The 21212-nt window shown below is 44.6% G+C and overlaps 1 protein-coding gene across 15 annotated transcripts in view; it reads left to right on the top strand.

The window, feature by feature from the left end:
• FSTL4 (follistatin like 4) overlaps positions 1 to 21212 on the top strand; it is a 1659076-nt gene that overhangs the window by 1521959 nt on the left and 115905 nt on the right. The window lies entirely within an intron of this gene.

Raw genomic sequence — 21212 nt, 5'->3', positions numbered from 1 at the left:
CAAAGTAGAATATGTCACGAAAAAACATTCTCGGAATCAGATTGATAACTAAAAGCATTCCAGAGTTATTAATGTTTAAAGTGACAGTGGTCAGATGTGCAAAAAACGCTCTGGTCCTAAGGTGTAAAATGGCCTGGTCCTTAAGGGGTTAAGGACCAAGCCCATTTTCACCTTAAAGACCAGGCCAATTTAATTTAGCATTTTCGTTTTTTCCTCCTTGTCTTCTAAAATCCATAACTCTTTCATATTTCTATCTACAGACCCATATAAGGGCTTGTTTTTTGCATGACCAATTGTACTTTGTAATGAAACCTCTCATTTTACCTTAAAATGTACAGCAAACCCAAAGAAATATTTTTTTAGGGAGGAAATGTAAATGAAAACCACAATTTTGCACATTTTGGAGGGTTTTGTTTTCACACTATACACTTTACGGTAAAAATGACATGTGTTCTTTATTCTGTGGGTCAATACGATTAAAATGATACCCATGGCTAGATACTTTTATATTTTTTTACCACTTTAAAAAAATCTAAACTTTTTTTGTACAAAATCAGTAATCTAAAATGGCCCTATTTTGAACACCTATAACTTTTTCATTTTTCCGTACAGAGGGCTAATTTTTTTTGCGCCGTCATCTGTACTTTTTATCGATATCACATTTGCCTATATTTGATGCCAACTCCAGGCTTTGTCATTCAGCCACTATATATTCTCCTCATGCTGCCGCCAACTCCAGGCTGTGCCATTTCGCCACTATATGGTCTCCTTATGCTTCCGCTACATCCAGCCGTTGCCATTCAGCCACTATATGGTCTCCTCTTGCTGCCGCAAACTCCAGGCTGTGTCATTCAGCCACTATATGTTCATGCTGCCACCAACTCCTGATGTCTCATTTAACCACTATATGTTCTCCTCTTGCTGTCGCCAACACAAGGCTGTGCCATTCAGCCACCATATGGTCTCCTCATGCTTTCGCCACTTTCAGGCTGTGCCATTCAGCCACTATATGGTTTACTCATGCTGCTGGGCCTGGGACATTACCTAAAACATTTTATGGTAGCACTAGCTACCATAAATCTTCAATTTAAATTAAAAAATGCACCTTTTAATCTTAGGGATTGTGAAGCCCTATTGTCTCCTCTTGCTGCCGCAAACTCCAGGCTGTGTCATTCAGCCACTATATGTTCATGCTGCCACCAACTCCTGATGTCTCATTTAACCACTATATGTTCTCCTCTTGCTGTCGCCACCTTCAGGCTGTGCCATTCAGCCACTATATGGTTTACTCATGCTGCTGGGCCTGGGACATTAGCTAAAAATGTTTTATGGTAGCACTAGCTACCATTAATCTTCAATTTAAATTAAAAATTTTTATCTTTTAATCTTAGGGATTGTGAAGCCCTATTGTCTCCTCATGCTGCCACCAGCTCCAGGCTGTGTTATTCAGCCACTATATGTTCTCATGCTGCCACTAACTCCTGGCTGTCTCATTCAGCCACTATATGTTCTCCTCTTGCTGCCACAAACTGCAGGTTGTGTCATTCAGCCACTATATGGTCTTCTCATGCTGCTGCCAGCTCCAGGCTGTGTCATTCCGCCACTATATGGTCTCTTCTTGCTGCTGCCAATTCCATGCTGTGTCATTCCACCACTATATGGTCTCCTCATGCTGCTGCCACCTCTAGACACTCTCATTGTGCCGCCATGTGACTCCTTGTTAGATTGGATTTTGTGGTCATATAGTATTAGTTCAAAGTAAATGCCGGGACATTAAACTTGGGAATCTAATATAAATCTTAAATTTAAATTGAAAAAAAATGTATGTAATCTTTTCAAGACTGAGGCCCTATGGTCGTCGACATCATATTACCTGTGGAATTATCACAATAATCCAATGAAACAGCTTGGAGTGATAACAATGAACCATAACTGATTAAATTAAACATATGCACTTTCACAGTCAGGGGGGGCGCTGAAAGGCAGGGGCTGGAACAGGTGGTATATCGCCTGGCAGAGGACCGCTAGCTCGATGCTCATCAGAATGGGTAATCAAAAATTTTAAATAAATACAAATTAAATTAAATAAAAATTAGATAAAAAATCTGCCACATCCAGATGCTCTGCGGCAGTGATTCTAATCGTGATGCCTGTAATCTGCATGTCATACTGAACAACAGTATTATTTCACTAACACAGCGCACTCCTTTTGCGTGTTAGGACAAGGCAAAGTGTTCTACACCCCTGTTTGAGCCTCTCTGTAGGCCAGAAATAGCAGTTTTTAATAGCGATCGTACTGAACCAAATTTTTTCGGAAAATTCAGCGAATAGGCCGAATCGAATTTTTTTAGAAATTCGCTCATCTCTAGTTGTTAACCACCCATATCTCTCACCAATATTACATTTTGTAGTTTCTGTGACATATGGTAGATAGGGGCCCTGTTGTAGATTTTTTTCATAGTTACGTCTGTCTCCTATATAAGGCGAGAGAAATCAATGGTTAATACCAGCAGTTTTCAAAGCACAATGGGGTAGTAAAACATCAACTACAGAGTATACATTTTGCAGCTGGCAAGTATAAGTGTGAGCGACAGGTGATTAACTCATTTTTACTAAGGATGACAATAAAGAGACAATGAAAATTAAACATGTAAGAGTTCAGATTTAATCTGCTGAATGAGTGAGAATCATTAAAGGGGTACTCTGGCCCTAATATATCTTATTCCCTTTCCAAAGCATAGGGGATAAGATGTCTGATTGCTGGGGCCCCGTGGTCATCACACTGCACACTTGGAGCCTCCAGCGGTGTGGAGAGCTCGCAAAGGTGGGTGCTGAATGACAAATTGCGGTGGTCCCCAGCGGCAGGACCCCTGGGATCAGACATCTTATCCCCTATCCTTTGAATGGGGGATAAGATGTATTAGGGCCGGAGTAACCCTTTAATAGTTTACATGGAAACATCCTACACTTCGTACTTTGAATATAATTAACTATTTATTAAACTTTGATATTTCCACTGTAAAATTGCCCATGTAATTACATGCCGATGATTTGATAAAAGATTTTTCATGATATGAATTATATGGGAAATATGGCGCTGCGTTATTTTATATTTATGGTGCTGCGTTATTTATATTAGGGCTTACGTTCAGCCATGAATTATTATAGTTAAATGCTAATGAAGATAACATCGTTCTTGTCTTTAGAAAATGAATTATTAACAGAGTTATAAGATGTGATTTAAATGGCCCGGACTCATTTAATTTTTATTGTTCTTAAATGAATCCCTCCTGGTTGAATGGTAATCAGATCCAAATTATTAGATAAGAACAGACAAATCATGTTTTACAGCAGCAGAATCCAACATCTTTGAAGCTCACACTTATGTGATGTGTTCGTAAAGATACATTTGTCATTATATTCATCATTAACCTGTTTAGTCATTAAAGTATCTGAAGCAGATATACAGGGCATCAGAGATACATCATCCAGGCTTTCACTCATGAAAAAACAGGGACGAATTAATGCACATGAAAATCTGACTCAGACCTCATTTACACAACGTCATTTTAGCTCTGTTATGTATATACACTGCTCAAAAAAATAAAGGGAACACTTAAACAACACATCGTAACTCCAAGTCAATCACGCTTCTGTGAAATCACACTGTCCACTCAGGAAGCAACACTGATTGACAATCAATTTCACATGCTGTTGTGCAAATGGAACAGACAACATGTGGAAATTATAGGCAATTAGCAAGACACCCCCAATAATAGAGTGGTCCTGCAGGTGGTGACCACAGGCCACTTCTCAGTTCCTATGCTTCCTGGCTGATGTTTTGGTCACTTTTGAATGCTGTCGGTGCTTTCACTCTATTGGTAGCATGAGACGGAATCTACAACCCACACAAGTGGCTCAGGTAGTATAACTCATCCAGGATGGCACATCAATGCGAGCTGTGGCAAGAAGGTTTGCTGTTTCTGTCAGCTTAGTGTCCAGAGCATGGAGGTGCTACCAGGAGACAGGCTAGTACATCAGGAGACATGGAGGAGTCCATAAGGAGGGCAACAAGCAGCAGGACCGCTACCTTCGCCTTTGCTCAAGGAGGAGCAGGAGGAGAACTCCTGCAGGCCACAAATGTGCATGTGTCCACTCAAACGGTCAGAAACAGACTCCATGAGGGGGTTATTAGGGCCCGACGTCCACAGGTGGGGGTTGTGTTTACAGCCCAACATTGTGCAGGACATTTGGCATTTACCATAGAACACCAAGATTGGCCAATTCGCGACTGGCGCCCTGTGCTCTTCATAGATGAAAGCAGGTTCACACTGAGCACATGTGACAGACGTAACAGAGTCTGGAGATGCCACGGAGAACGTTCTGTTGCCTGCAACATCCTCCAGCATGACCGGTTTTGACGGTTGGTCAGTAATGGTGTGGGATGACATTTCTTTAGGGGGCTGCACTCACTTTGCCCTCCATGTGCTTGCCAGAGGTAGCCTGACTGCCATCAGGCACCGAGATAAGATCCTCAGACCCCTTGTTAGACCATATGCTGGTGCGGTTGGCCCTGGGTTCCTCCTAGACAGTGCTAGACCTCATGTGGCTGGAGTGTGTCAGCAGTTCCTGCAAGAGGAGGGCATTGATGCTATGGACTGGTCCGCCCATTCCCCAGACCCAAATCCGATTAAGCACATCTGGGACATCTTGTCTCACTCCATCCACCAACACCATGTTGCATCACAGACTGTCCAGGAGTTGGCGGATGCTTTAGTACAGGTCTGGTAGAACATCCCTCCTATAGACTTTAATTGAGGGGCGGGGTGTGACGTCACAGGGGGGTGTCACGATCTTCTGTCCCCGTGGTCGAGATGGACTCAGCCTGAGGACCTCCAGTGGTTCCAGAAGCCGCTACAAGCAGGTGCTGCATGGTAGATCCAGGGGGTCCCCAGCAGCGGGACCCCGGCGATCTGACATCTTATCCCCAATCCTTTGCATAGGGGATAAGATGTCTAGGGGCGGAGTACCCCTTTGAAGGGGGATTTTGGTTTCTAAAAAAATGTTCTCCCATTGTGCTGGGGCTGCAATGAAAAAAAAATTATATATATATATATATATATATATATATATATGTGTGTGTGTGTGTGTGTGTGTGTGTACTTAACCTGCTTCCAGGGGGATCCCACTATAAAGTTTTCAGGTTCCTCACTGAATCCTGTTGTCACGATTCGGCTTCCAGGTAGTGGATCCTCTGTGTCAGCGAGGGATTGGGGTGGACCGTGCTAGTGGACCGGTTCTAAGTGGCTACTGGTATTCACCAGAGCCCGCCGCAAAGCGGGATGGTCTTGCTGCGGCAGTAGCAACCAGGTCGTATCCACTAGCAACGGCTCTACCTCGCTGACTGCTGAGAAGGCGTGGGACAGAAGGACTAGGCAGAGGCAAGGTCAGACGTAGCAGAAGGTCGGGGGCAGGCGGCAAGGTTCGTAGTAAGGATGGGTAGCAGAAGTTCAGGTACACAGGCTTAGGACACACTAAACGCTTTCACTGGCACAAGGCAACAAGATCCGGCAAGGGAGTGCATGGGAGGAGGTCAGATAAAGGCAGGGAGCAGGTGGAAGCCAATTAAGCTAATTGGGCCAGGCACCAATCATTGGTGCACTGGCCCTTTAAGTCTCAGAGAGCTGGCGCGCGCGCGCCCTAGAGAGCGGAGCCGCGCGCGCCAGCACATGACAGCAGGGGACCGGGACGGGTAAGTGACCTGGGATGCGACTCGCGAGCGGGCGCGTCCCGCTGTGCGAATCGCATCCCCAACGGCCAAGACAGGGCGCTGCAGGGAGAAAGACGCCGTGAGCGCTCCGGGGAGGAGCGGGGACCCGGAGCGCTAGGCGTAACAGTACCCCCCCCTTAGGTCTCCCCTTCTCTTTGTCCGGTAACTGCCTCCCCTGGGATGAGGACACCGGGAAAGAATGGAGGGTTTCCTCAACGGCAGGCAGTACAGCAGGAGTGGGAATGGGGAGGGAGGGCAGAGGGCGAAGCCTGGCACGGGGCAGTGTGACACCAGGACGGGGGCCATGGGGAGGCACAGAGGCTTGCCTGACGGGACTGGGAGGGGGGGAGAGGCACTTCCTGTGGCAGGCAGAGTCCCAGTTCCTGATCTCCCCGGTGGTCCAATCAATGGTGGGGGAATGAAGCCGGAGCCAAGGCAGACCGAGGAGGACCTCAGAGGTACAGTTGGGGAGAATGAAGAACTCAATCCTCTCAAGGTGGGGTCCAATAGACATGAGGAGGGGCTCTGTGCGGTAACGCACGGTGCAGTCCAATCTGGCTCCGTTGACCGCGGAAATGTAGAGCGGCTTGACGAGACGGGTCACCGGGATGCTGAATTTATTAACAAACGACTCCAAAATAAAATTTCCAGAGGCACCGGAGTCCAAGCAGGCCACGGCTGAGAGGGAGGAGTTGGCTGAAGAAGAAATCCGCACGGGTACCGTGAGACGTGGAGGAGCAGACTTGGAACCAAGAGACGCCACACCCACGTGAGCTGGGTGCGTGCGTGCGTTTCCCAGGCGTGGAGGACGGATAGGGCAATCCACCAAGAAATGCTCGGTACTGGCACAGTAAAGACAGAGATTTTCTTCCCTACGGCGATTCCTCTCTTCCTGGGTCAGGCGAGACTTATCCACTTGCATGGCCTCCTCGGTGGGAGGCCCAGGCGTAGATTGCAACGGATACTGTGGGAGAGGTGCCCAGAGATCTAAGTCTTTTTCCTGGCGGAGCTCTTGGTGTCGCTCAGAAAAACGCATGTCAATGCGGGTAGCTAGATGGATGAGTTCTTGCAGATTGGCAGGAATCTCTCGTGCGGCCAGCACATCCTTGATGCGACTGGATAGGCCTTTTTTAAAGGTCGCGCAGAGAGCCTCGTTATTCCATGATAACTCGGAGGCAAGAGTACGAAATTGGATGGCGTACTCGCCCACTGAAGAATTACCCTGGACCAGGTTCAACAGGGCAGTCTCGGCAGAAGAAGCTCGGGCTGGCTCCTCGAAGACACTCCGGAGTTCAGCGAAGAAGGCCTGGACTGTGGCTGTGGCAGGATCATTGCGGTCCCAGAGCGGTGTGGCCCAAGACAAGGCCTTTCCTGAAAGAAGGCTTACTACGAACGCCACCTTAGACCGTTCTGAAGGAAACAAGTCCGACAACATCTCCATATGCAGGGAACACTGAGACAAAAATCCACGGCAGAGTTTAGAGTCCCCATCAAATTTGTCCGGCAGGGACAAGCGGAGGTTAGGAGCGGCCACTCGCTGCGGAGGAGGTGCAGGAGCTGGTGGAGGAGATGGTTGCTGCTGTAGCAGAGGCAGAAGTTGCTGTAACATGGCGGTCAACTGCGACAGCTGCTGTCCTTGTTGGGCAATCTGCTGCGATTGCTGAGCGACCACCGTGGGAAGATCAGCGAGACTTGGCAGCGGCACCTCAGCGGGATCCATGGCCGGATCTATTGTCACGATTCGGCTTCCAGGTAGTGGATCCTCTGTGTCAGCGAGGGATTGGGGTGGACCGTGCTAGTGGACCGGTTCTAAGTGGCTACTGGTATTCACCAGAGCCCGCCGCAAAGCGGGATGGTCTTGCTGCGGCAGTAGCAACCAGGTCGTATCCACTAGCAACGGCTCTACCTCGCTGACTGCTGAGAAGGCGTGGGACAGAAGGACTAGGCAGAGGCAAGGTCAGACGTAGCAGAAGGTCGGGGGCAGGCGGCAAGGTTCGTAGTAAGGATGGGTAGCAGAAGTTCAGGTACACAGGCTTAGGACACACTAAACGCTTTCACTGGCACAAGGCAACAAGATCCGGCAAGGGAGTGCATGGGAGGAGGTCAGATAAAGGCAGGGAGCAGGTGGAAGCCAATTAAGCTAATTGGGCCAGGCACCAATCATTGGTGCACTGGCCCTTTAAGTCTCAGAGAGCTGGCGCGCGCGCGCCCTAGAGAGCGGAGCCGCGCGCGCCAGCACATGACAGCAGGGGACCGGGACGGGTAAGTGACCTGGGATGCGACTCGCGAGCGGGCGCGTCCCGCTGTGCGAATCGCATCCCCAACGGCCAAGACAGTGCAGCGCTCCCGGTCAGCGGGACTGACCGGGGCGCTGCAGGGAGAAAGACGCCGTGAGCGCTCCGGGGAGGAGCGGGGACCCGGAGCGCTAGGCGTAACACCTGTGGCCGCTAAAAATGTATGAATAAGAATTGAATCCTGGTGGCCACTAAAAATGTATGAATAAAAATTGCGACCCTGAGTCTAAGTATTACTTCACAGTACTAGTGATGATTTCTTGTGGGGAAGAAAGTTGTGATACTATGTACCGCTCACTCTCCTTCAGTGTGCTTCTTCTTCCGCCGCTCTTGCTGTAGCACAGTATGCAGCCACTGCCAGATGACACTTGGCATCCTTGCCTGTGCTGCTCGCCAGGAGATCAGAAGTTTGGATTATCAGCAGACAATTGCGGTCAACTGGGCACTTGGTAACAAGTAGCTGCAAAATCAATAATGGGGTATGGTATCCATAAGGTTGGTATGCTGATAGGGTGGTATTCTGGAGTACTTGATTGTTTGTGAGGCCTTTTGCTTTCATCATTTGTGAAGCGTACATCCCCTGGTACATAGGGGGGTGTCAATTATTTGACCGATCAAAACTACATGATCAGCCAACAAACAAGCATTTGCATTTTTGTTCGCTGAACGCTGGCCCTATTACTCAGATTCATATCAGCTTGTTTGGCTAATAATAGCCACGTTTAATAGAGCCCTAAGACTCTAAATAAGAATCTGTTACATTAGACAGCAACAGGGAAGAGTAAATCTAGAGATAAGCAGCCCTAAATACGCAGTCAACAGAATGGTCTATATATTGAATATATATATATATATATATATATATATATATATATATATATATAGCTGTGGTGTGGCTGGTGCAGTTATCAATGTTTGTTGAGCTCATAAGCCCTTAGTACAGTGCAGGGAATTGAAATAATATACAGCAAATAGTATATGATTTATTGAGCATCTTACCAGTTGTCTTATGCTGTTCTGTTTCACATCCATACATACATGTCAGCATCCCCCATGTAATTAATAGCCATTAGAGGCGAGCTCGGCTCACAAAGGCAACCATTAATCATATATAATGAATATTCTTCTGTCTTAGTGACTCTATTTCATGCACTTTTTTGGCATTTTCATATTGTGATGATAAATTAGAGTATCTTATTAAAGTTTTTGTACAAGAATAGAAAAATCAATATTTTTGTTTTATGCTTTGCTTTGTTTTTGATTTATTGCTATTCTTAACCCCCTGCTCATGCTATAGTGCAGTACACAATAATATTATTGCTTCCTGCAATGTAAATATGCTTAATCATTGCATAATGAAAAGTTCTGCAACTTCCCTATATGTTTTCATTCCTTGCCATTTTCAAGATTTGTGCTGTCAATGAATAAAAACACATCCAGAAGGATGAAACACCTTTTAACCTATTTCTTTTCTCAGCTCAAAATTGGATGCAATATGAACTTAGCAAACACTGTACGATGCAATAGTAAAGAAATGTCAGGACTGGGAATATAGTTGTGATGCTTATGTATTTCGTTTTCACATGATTGTGTAGGCTGGATACATCCCCTTCTCTGCTGAGATCATTATTAAAAGGTGCTCTCCTCCAGAAGAAAACGGATAATACTTTAATTCCACCTATAGATCATAGCAGCCCTGCATATCCCACAATAGACACTGGCACAGAGTTTGAGAAAACCAATCACAGCAGTATGACAAATAAAAGAGTTGTATATGGCTGCCATCTGCCTGAGACAAAAATCAGACACATTTGAGTGATTAATAAATGTGGGCCACCGAGTGTTTGATTTGAGGGGGTCCAACTGGTGTGAATGAAGTTGCTATTGGATATGCATGTTTCTACTCAATTTAACTCTTATAGCCAAGAGAGTACATCCAAGTACAGCAGTATGTCCATTATATTCAAACGTTGGGTAAGGGGGTGAGACACATAGGGGGAGATTTATCAAAACCTGTCCAGAAGAGTTGCTGAGTTACCCAAAGCAAAAAATCAGATAGCTTCTTCCATTTTTGAAAAGGACTCTGAAAAATGATAGAAGCGATCTGCTATGGATAACTTTTCCTCTGGACAGCTTTTCCTATGGGTTACTTTTCCTCTGGACAGGTTTTGATAGATCTCCCCCATAGTATTCTGACACTCAGAACCCCTTGAATCTGACAATCATCCTTGAATTTGAGGAAGAAGACCCATCATCTACCTCCAGTAGGTAGCACTAGAGAACAAACTTGTTTTTGCCTTTGAAGATGAGTTACTTTTCTTACTGTTTCCCAGAGAGCATTGCCTAGAATATAAGACTCCCAATGCCAGTTTAGCGTTTCTTCAAGGAAATACACTACTGCCTTAGCTGAGATCAGAAATATGTCAATAGGGTATTAGAAGGGTTATTCAACATAAGGTGCCTTTACCTGTTAGCCAGAATTGGACATACTTACCAAGGATCTCTGCTTGTGTTGGTGGTAAATGGCCGTGTCCTGTGTACGCCATCACACTGCTGGCTTGTTTTATGTGAACTGGTTATTTCCTGTTTCTGTGCCCTTCCTCCAACTACAATCCCCAGAATCCCCTATTTCTAGGTGGGAGGTGACTTATCTACCTCCCACACATCAACCACCCTACCCATTAAAGCAAAGCTATGCTCCCTTCCATGCATGCTGTGCTTGAAATTATGCCCAGGATTGGAATGAGAGAAGGAGGAAGAAAAGGTGGGATAAGCACGCTCACTTCTTTTGTTGTGCATAAGGCACAACACTGGTATAGGCATAAAAGTGTGTTAAACACTATAGATGAATCTCCCGTGGCTTCCGTGCATCACTCCCGATCATCGGCGATGTCAGACTGGTCAATATGGCTGGTGCTGGAAATAGACAACAATGTCTTTGATCCAGCAAGAGAAAATGGATGCAGGTCAGGGTGCCTGGGTGCATGGGTCTTGTATCCCAAGGTCGGGACGCCAGAGTGAGGATACGGAGGCGTTTTGGATAAAAGGCTTCCTTCTTTATTAGACTAAAAGAGACTATGCGTCACCTATCATTGTAATTTCAAGTACGATCTCGCCAGTACCGCCTATATCAAACCCTTCACTGTCAACATCATGGTTTTACCGACTCTATATGACATTGTCCTCACATGGTGTTTTTGTTATAATATGTCATCATTCTGCACTTTGATTTTAAATATGGCTAAATGATTACCTTTTATCTGCCAAGACCAAATCAAACATACCCATATATATATCTGGCATAAAAACCTATGTTGAGCAAAATAGCCACAGACTGTTTAAAAATAAAGGAACCGTCACCTTTTATTATGGATACCTTTTCTTCTATTCCAGCTTTGTGTTAATTCATGCAAGATCTTCCTCAAAGTGTGCAAGTATAAAGAGAAAAATCTAGCACGCATAGAAATTAAACATTAGTTCTATGCAACCTGTACAGGGCCATTCTAAAATAATATATCGGTGAACAAAAAATGTTACCGAATAATTATCCTCATCTATGTGTCCAGCCAATCAGCATTCTGTCATACAAGAATGCATGAATACTGACATCTTGGACTAATCATCCTTCATCCATGTGCTCTGTGTAAACATACCATAATCAATCCGCTTTCAGCTTCATAAGCATGAACACTGACCTCTCAGACCAATCATCTTTCATCCACGTGTTCTGTGTAAACGTACCATAATCAATCCGCTTTCAGCTTCATAAGCATGAACACTGACCTCTCAGACCAATCATCTTTCATCCACGTGTTCTGTGTAAACGTACCATAATCAATCCACTTTCAGCTTCATAAGCATGAACACTGACCTCTCAGACCAATCATCTTTCATCCATGTGCTCTGTGTAAATATACTATGACCAATCCAATTTCGGCTTCACAAGTATGAATACTTCCATCTCAGACCAATCATCTTTAACCCATGTGCTCCGTGTAAACATACCACAACCAATCTGCCAGCCTCATAAGAATGTATGAACCACAAGTCTTTCCACACATCCCGCACTCAACTTATGTTCCCAATCACGAGACTAGGCAGAATTATTGTATGTTGCTAAATTGTGATCAGAACTTCACCACAAAATGCACAAAGCACTTCACCTCTCCAAGCGCAAGTAACTCCAGAGCAGATTCTCAGACTTGCACGCCAATAATACTAAAAACAGTATACGTGCCCCCAAATTGGAGCACATATTAAAAACTGTTAAAAACCATTACAAGCAACATTTTACAGTTTAATCTTTTACTACAGTGTGTGTGTGTGTGTGTGTGTTTTTTTACTGTTTTATTATTTTTTATTTCAGTATTTAAATGTGCATGCGATGAATTGTGTTATTTATGCCGATACATCATCTCCAGTTGTGTAACCACGTCACTATGACGTCTCACCTCCCGCATTTTTTCAAATCAATGTGTGTATAAAAGTAATAATGGTTTATTTGTTAACATGACCTGACGAAGCCAGGGACCCCTCGCGAAAGGCGTAGTCTCTTTTAGCCTAATAAAGAAGGAAGCCTTTTATCCAAAACGCCTCCGTATCCTCACTCTGGCATCCCGACCTTGGGATACAAGACCCCTGCACCCAGGTGCCCTGACCTGCATCTATTTTCTCCTGCTGAATCAAAGACATTGTGGTCTACTTCCAACACCAGCCATACTGTGCTTGAAATTACAATTACCTGCATAGAATGATCTCCTTCCCTCTCAGCAGTCACACCACCTATTGAAGACAGACACACTGCCTTTTAACATCTGACTAGTGATGCATTGTCTTGGGCCGCACTGCAATCTGGGAAAGGCCAGAGGCAACACTCATCTTACATGCTACCAAACAACATCCAGGACAAAGATCACATAAAAATTGTGATACCAGCCATCCAACACAGGTACAGACAATATATCATGAACTACACTCATTTTACAGCCCTGTAGCACAGTCATATAAAGGATCCTGGAATACCCCCTTAAGCCTCTGGATGCTAAAAGTACACTGACAGCAAATAGTCAATAAAGAACTGAAGGACAGAGGCTTCTTCACCTTATTACCTAAAACACTTCAATCATAAATTGATAGATTCAGATAATTGGAGTTCATCAGGTAATTTGTGAAAAAAACATGGGTACAAAGCACTTTTTTTGAATCGCTGCCACTTCATTCTAGCAATTGGCAATGGTCACAGCATTTGGATACCCACCAATTGGACAGCGATGGCATGTCCAAGCAATGTGCCATCAATGCCTCTATTAAGACAGTCCCTTTAATGAAGACAATTAACATAAAAAATGTAAACATATTTGGAGATTAGTGAAGCAAGTCATTATGTCTATCCATGGCTGGTAAAATCCAATACTGCAGAATAAAATGTCTCTAGATTATCTGTCGTTAATCAGCCATTTCTATAGAAGAATATGACCAGTTACTGTCCGATGATCTGCTGACAGTCAGTAGCCAATCTCATCTAATGCCTGTGGCCAGCTTCAGTTTACACACAATGATCATGATTGTAAGAATAATCACTAGGTGAAATTGGGCAAAGCAATTGGAGTCAATCGTTATCTGACCTGCTATTTTTTTCCAATCTAATCACTGTCATTTTTATTCTCATCACATTTAAACAGCGGTCACAATATAAAATCTTATTAGCATTTCCATTTTTCTAGAACATGGATACATTTTCCTCTAGGAATTGTTCTTATACAAATAAATGTCCCATAAATAGTCAGATCAGACCAATGTTTTAATAGTATTAATAGTATTGATACATCCAATTTAGAATGACAAAAATCTAAAATCATAAGCTCAGCTTTTCACACAGCCCTCAGGGCCGATGAGGCAGGATTTTAGCCACCCAAGACAAAACCTAATTTTGCTGCCCCTTGGCCGCTTGTGGGGAGCTCTATGCTGCCGTTACAGCATAGCCCACTGAGTGTTGGTGGCTCCCACCTCCTCTGCCTATTCTATTCACACACTTGGGCTTGGGGCACTGAATTTACTTGGCAAGATGCAGGTTATGGCTGCCTAAAGTGGGCTGGGCTAACAAAATCATAGGTGACAGCATGAAATTCTCAGTCACCATAGCAACCTGGTGCCTGGGACTTGTAGAGTCCTGCGTCATGCTTATTGCATACACTATATACATACAAACAGCATGCACACTGCATATATTATATGCACAGCATGCACACTGCATACATTGGTTGTGAAGAGGTGCCAGAAGCATCTTTCCCTAGTCTAGGTCTCATAAACCCCCAGGGTATGCATTGAGCTAAGGCCCTGGCAAAGTAAGATGTAAAGCCCAGAAAACTTAAGTCGCAACCAAATGGATTCCTCATAAGTGTGTCAGTTACTGAGAGAGCTCCACTTCCTCATAACTGAGTGGCAGGAGGTGCGAGAGCTACAATTCCAAGCAACCTAGCTAAGAAAATTAGAGATTACTGGCAGTAAAGGTAAGCATCACTGGAGCCTCACTGCTTTCCACCTTTTCTCAGACCAGGCCAAGTCATTGCATAACTGAAAGAGCTGCAAGGTGCATGCACCTCTCATATATAGGTGTTAAAAGCATCCGTGAGTACCACAAGTATCATAAGCCCTGCCAGGAGCCAACCAGTGTAAAATATACCCTTTGGTGGAGAATAGTTTGTGAACTGTTTCTATTATGCGGTACAACAGGTCAAGCAAGAAAAAGAGGGGCCTCATTGCCTACTATTGTACCAACTAAGGGGACTCCCCTGCTTTAGCATACTGCTGTCAATGGTTGATGATTTTTCAAAGACTGTATTTGCACTTTATTATCTGAACTGAGTAAAAAAGTGTGGATTCTGTTTTACTTAACCCTGTGCCTGACATTTCAATCTGCACCATAACTCCAGGGCACCCCCAACTTCCAACATACCTGGTATCTACAGCAGGGATAAGCCATCCCTGGAACAAGGGTTCACCTGGGACCCCTCAAACCTGCCTGACCGTGACCAGCTGTGGCAAGGCCCAGCCAGCCCACAGGTTCTGTGTCCCAGTGGCAAGCTCATGTATCATATGATTTGTTTTCATTAAAATCCCATTTGGCTGGGACACTTGGACATAATATGGATATATCTATAATAACTTGTGAGTAAGACAGGGTATAAGGCAACATGCACATGGTAGAGCCAAGTGCAGAAGGCAGTAGGGAAATTCCGTTCACATTACTCAATGTGAACATACCTTAAGGAGTAAAACCTTACACTTTTATTTATATTTAGGCATAAAAACTTGTCAATCTCACTATAATTCCTATATTTACATAATATATATATATATATATATATATATATATATATATATATTGTACAAACAAGAAAGTTGCAACAGCACTCTAGGTCAAAAAATGGAGGCTCTCAGCGCACTTTTTGATCAAAATGTGTCCCCCCATCCACCACGCGGAGGTGGCCTCATATCGGATGGGACCCTAACATGATAACTCACCTCTGCTGTGCATATAGCCTCTGACTGTGTGACATGTTGGATCAGCCATTGACTAAACCACCTCCAGTCTGAGAGGGGTGGGGTGCACGGCTAAAGAGGGTGCCACACCCCCCCCAATTTACAAAGTAAAAACAAAAGGAAAAATAGCCAGCACAACAACCTAATACACAGGTGCCCGCTGCTGTGGCAAATACAAAATGTACAAACAAGAAAGTTGCAACAGCACTCTAGGTCAAAAAATGGAGGCTCTCAGCGCACTTTTTGATCAAAATGTGTCCCCCCATCCACCACGCGGAGGTGGCCTCATATCGGATGGGACCCTAACATGATAACTCACCTCTGCTGTGCATATAGCCTCTGACTGTGTGACATGTTGGATCAGCCATTGACTAAACCACCTCCAGTCTGAGAGGGGTGGGGTGCACGGCTAAAGAGGGTGCCACACCCCCCAATTTACAAAGTAAAAACAAAAGGAAAAATAGCCAGCACAACAACCTAATACACAGGTGCCCGCTGCTGTGGCAAATACAAAATGTACAAACAAGAAAGTTGCAACAGCACTCTAGGTCAAAAAATGGAGGCTCTCAGCGCACTTTTTGATCAAAATGTGTCCCCCCATCCACCACGCGGAGGTGGCCTCATATCGGATGGGACCCTAACATGATAACTCACCTCTGCTGTGCATATAGCCTCTGACTGTGTGACATGTTGGATCAGCCATTGACTAAACCACCTCCAGTCTGAGAGGGGTGGGGTGCACGGCTAAAGAGGGTGCCACACCCCCCAATTTACAAAGTAAAAACAAAAGGAAAAATAGCCAGCACAACAACCTAATACACAGGTGCCCGCTGCTGTGGCAAATACAAAATGTACAAACAAGAAAGTTGCAACAGCACTCTAGGTCAAAAAATGGAGGCTCTCAGCGCACTTTTTGATCAAAATGTGTCCCCCCATCCACCACGCGGAGGTGGCCTCATATCGGATGGGACCCTAACATGATAACTCACCTCTGCTGTGCATATAGCCTCTGACTGTGTGACATGTTGGATCAGCCATTGACTAAACCACCTCCAGTCTGAGAGGGGTGGGGTGCACGGCTAAAGAGGGTGCCACACCCCCCAATTTACAAAGTAAAAACAAAAGGAAAAATAGCCAGCACAACAACCTAATACACAGGTGCCCGCTGCTGTGGCAAATACAAAATGTACAAACAAGAAAGTTGCAACAGCACTCTAGGTCAAAAAATGGAGGCTCTCAGCGCACTTTTTGATCAAAATGTGTCCCCCCATCCACCACGCGGAGGTGGCCTCATATCGGATGGGACCCTAACATGATAACTCACCTCTGCTGTGCATATAGCCTCTGACTGTGTGACATGTTGGATCAGCCATTGACTAAACCACCTCCAGTCTGAGAGGGGTGGGGTGCACGGCTAAAGAGGGTGCCACACCCCCCAATTTACAAAGTAAAAACAAAAGGAAAAATAGCCAGCACAACAACCTAATACACAGGTGCCCACTGCTGTGGCAAATACAAAATGTACAAACAAGAAAGTTGCAACAGCACTCTAGGTCAAAAAATGGAGGCTCTCAGCGCACTTTTTGATCAAAATGTGTCCCCCCATCCACCACGCGGAGGTGGCCTCATATCGGATGGGACCCTAACATGATAACTCACCTCTGCTGTGCATATAGCCTCTGACTGTGTGACATGTTGGATCAGCCATTGACTAAACCACCTCCAGTCTGAGAGGGGTGGGGTGCACGGCTAAAGAGGGTGCCACACCCCCCAATTTACAAAGTAAAAACAAAAGGAAAAATAGCCAGCACAACAACCTAATACACAGGTGCCCGCTGCTGTGGCAAATACAAAATGTACAAACAAGAAAGTTGCAACAGCACTCTAGGTCAAAAAATGGAGGCTCTCAGCGCACTTTTTGATCAAAATGTGTCCCCCCATCCACCACGCGGAGGTGGCCTCATATCGGATGGGACCCTAACATGATAACTCACCTCTGCTGTGCATATAGCCTCTGACTGTGTGACATGTTGGATCAGCCATTGACTAAACCACCTCCAGTCTGAGAGGGGTGGGGTGCACGGCTAAAGAGGGTGCCACACCCCCCAATTTACAAAGTAAAAACTAAAGGAAAAATAGCCAGCACAACAACCTAATACACAGGTGCCCGCTGCTGTGGCAAATACAAAATGTACAAACAAGAAAGTTGCAACAGCACTCTAGGTCAAAAAATGGAGGCTCTCAGCGCACTTTTTGATCAAAATGTGTCCCCCCATCCACCACGCGGAGGTGGCCTCATATCGGATGGGACCCTAACATGATAACTCACCTCTGCTGTGCATATAGCCTCTGACTGTGTGACATGTTGGATCAGCCATTGACTAAACCACCTCCAGTCTGATATATATATGATGTGCCATATGGTGTGCTACACAGAGCTGTGCTATGAAATTCTTTTCTATGTTTTAGGGAAGAATTGCTCTAAAATGATGCACTTTATGGAACATACCACTTTTTATGTAATGGAATTCATATTTAATGAGGTATATGCATATACCTTTTTGTTGCGGAGCAGGATGTGGATCCTCTAACCTGTGTAGCTGATGACATGGACCGTATCGGGGAGCGGAATCTAAGGTGCCACTGGTCTTCGCCAGAGCCTGCGGCAAGGCAGGACGGGCTTGCTGCGGCAGGCGACACCCAGGTCGCAACCCCCGACACGGCTTGACCACACAGGTAGCTGGGCTACGTGAGGTACCAAAGGATGAGGCAGTAGCGTAGTCAAATGTAGCAGAAGGTCAGGGCAGGCGGCAAATAACGTAGCGGGAAGGTCTGAATACACGGGTAAGGCACACAGGCAATATGGAATGCTTAATCTCAGGCTAGGGGCACTGAAGACCCTGCAGAGAAGTGTGGGAGGTGCAGGGACTTTATAATGTAGTGTCAGATGTAACAACTAATAATGGGCGTACTGGCCCTTTAAATTTCAGAGCTCCGGCACGTGCACGCCCTAGGAGAGGGGACACGCATGCCAGAGCTGAGACACAGAGGAGGAGGTGACAGCGGAGCGTGGTGAGTGACGTGCTGGGTTTCGCATGCCGGCACGTCCTGCAATGCGAATCCCTGCCCCGATGGCAGTCGGGGACACAGGGACAATGCGCTCATGGACGGTGCTTGCGGCCGGAGCGCAGAGTGTGACACCTTTTGAGTTATCTACAATATTATATAGAAAAAAAATTCAAAGCCAAGTACTAGGAGAGTTAACTCAATTTTAGCTGAGCAACAGAACATAGGAAAACTTTGTAAAGCGTAGAAACATATTTAGATTAAATTTGATAAGAAGGGCATCAGACTGTTACAAACACTTACTGTAGGAAATGGATGGTTTTATAGTGTATCTGGGGTTCTCTTTTTATCATCCACAGGTCAGTTGATGTATATGGCTTGGTCAGCAATTATTACTGCTATTCCTCCTTACTGAATCTCTTTTAGTGACATTTCAGGGCTGAATTTAGGAAACAGCACATTAGCGTATCTTTCATGGCTGACATTGATGTATTGTATGAATAGTGCATATTTGTTCTTTTCTTCATGTTGGTAGTCAGTAGCCCAAAAAATATATTTTTATAGATTTTCTTCACTTAGGTGTCAAATATTATCATGTATAGTGTAAATAATGTAATTAGCAATGGACTTTTTAATTCTGCCAGAAAACACTTATGTGGCCACAATATGTATTTACATTTACAATGTATAAAAAAAACAATGTTGTGGCCACAAAATTCACCCTAGCGGCTGCATAGCATTTTCAATTAAAAATGAATACATTATATTTGAATTGAAGCGGACACCTGTGTTTCATTCTGACTTAGTGTTGTTTTAGTTACATTTAAGTTTTAGTGTTGCCGTCTATTTATAGCTGTATACAGTTTTTGCACAACCCCACAGATAGTTAATATGTACTGTTTACCCCTGAACACAGACTGCCATACGGTACAGCAGCTGCATAACTGCAGTCATGGCCGTAAATGTTGCACCCCTGAAAATTTTCAAGAAAATGAAATATTTTTCACAGAAAAGGATTGCAGTAACAGATGTTTTGCTACACACATGTTTATTCCATTTGTGTGTATTGGAACTAAACCAAAAAAGGGAGGAAAAAAAGCAAATTGGACATAATGTCACAACAAACTCCAAAAATGGCCTGGACAAAATTGTTAGCACCCTTAACTTAATATTTGGTTGAACATACTTTGGAAAAAATAACTGAAATCAGTCACTTCCTATAACAATCAATAAGCTTCTTGCACCTCTCAGCCGGAATGTTGGACCACTCTTCCATTACTTACAAACTGCTCCAGGTCTCTCTTATTGGAAGGGCGCCTTTTCCCAACAGCAATTTTAAAATCTCTCCACAGGTGTTCAATGGGATTTAGATCTGGACTCATTTCTGGCCACTTCAGAACTCTCCAGCGCTTTGTTGCCATCCATTTCTGGGTGCTTTTTGACATATGTTTGGGGTCATTGTCCTGCTGGAAGACCCAAGATCTGGGACGGAAACCCAGCTTTCTGACACTGGGCTGTACAGTGCGACCCAAAATCCGTTGGTAATCCTCAGATTTCATGATGCCTTGCACACATTCAAGGCACCCAGTGCCAGAGGCAGCAAAACAACCCCAAAACATAATTGACCCTCCACCATATTTCACTGTAGATACTGTGTTCTTTTCTTTGTAGGCCTAATTCTATTTTCGGTAAACAGTAGAATTATGTGCTTCACCAAATACCTCTATCTTGGTCTCATCTGTCCACAAGACGTTTTCCCAGAAGGATTTTGGCTTACTCAAGTTCATTTTGGCAAGATGTAGTCTTACTTTTTTATATCTGTGTCAGCAGTGGGGTCCTCCTGGGTCTCCTCCCATAGCATTTCATTTCATTTAAATGTCGACAGATAGTTCGCGCTGACACTGATGCTCCCTGAGCCTGCAGGACAGCTTGAATATCTTTGAAACTTGTTTGGGGCTGCTTATCCATCATCTGGACTGCGTTGACACCTTTCATACATTTTTCTCTTCCGTCCACACCCAGGGAGATTAGCTACAGTGCCATGGGTTGCAAACTTCTTGATAATGTTGCGCACTGTGGACAAAGACAAATCTAGATTTCGGAGATGGACTTGTAACCTTGAGATTGTTGATATTTTTCCACAATTTTGGTTCTCAAGTTCTCAGACAGTTCTCTTCTCCTCTTTCTGTTGTCCATGCTTAGTGTGGCACACACTGACACACTATGCAAAGACTAAGTGAACTTCTCTCCTTTTTATATGCTTTCAGGTGTGATTTTTATATTGCCCACACCTGTTACTTTGCCCAGTTGAGTTCAAACGAGCATCACATGCTTGAAACAATCTTATTTATCCACAATTTTGAAAGGGTGCCAATAATTTTGTCCAGCCCATTTTTGGAGTTTGTTGTGACATGTCCAATTTGCTTTTTTCCCTCCCTTTTTTTGGTTTAGTTCCAATACACACAAAGGGAATAAATATGAGTATAGCAAAACATGTGCTACTGCAACCCTTTTCTGTGAGAAATCTTAATTTTCTAGAA

Source organism: Hyla sarda, chromosome 4, assembly GCF_029499605.1.
Source record: "Hyla sarda isolate aHylSar1 chromosome 4, aHylSar1.hap1, whole genome shotgun sequence".
In the NCBI taxonomy this organism is placed as follows: domain Eukaryota; kingdom Metazoa; phylum Chordata; class Amphibia; order Anura; family Hylidae; genus Hyla; species Hyla sarda.
This window is presented reverse-complemented; position numbering and strand designations above follow the sequence as displayed.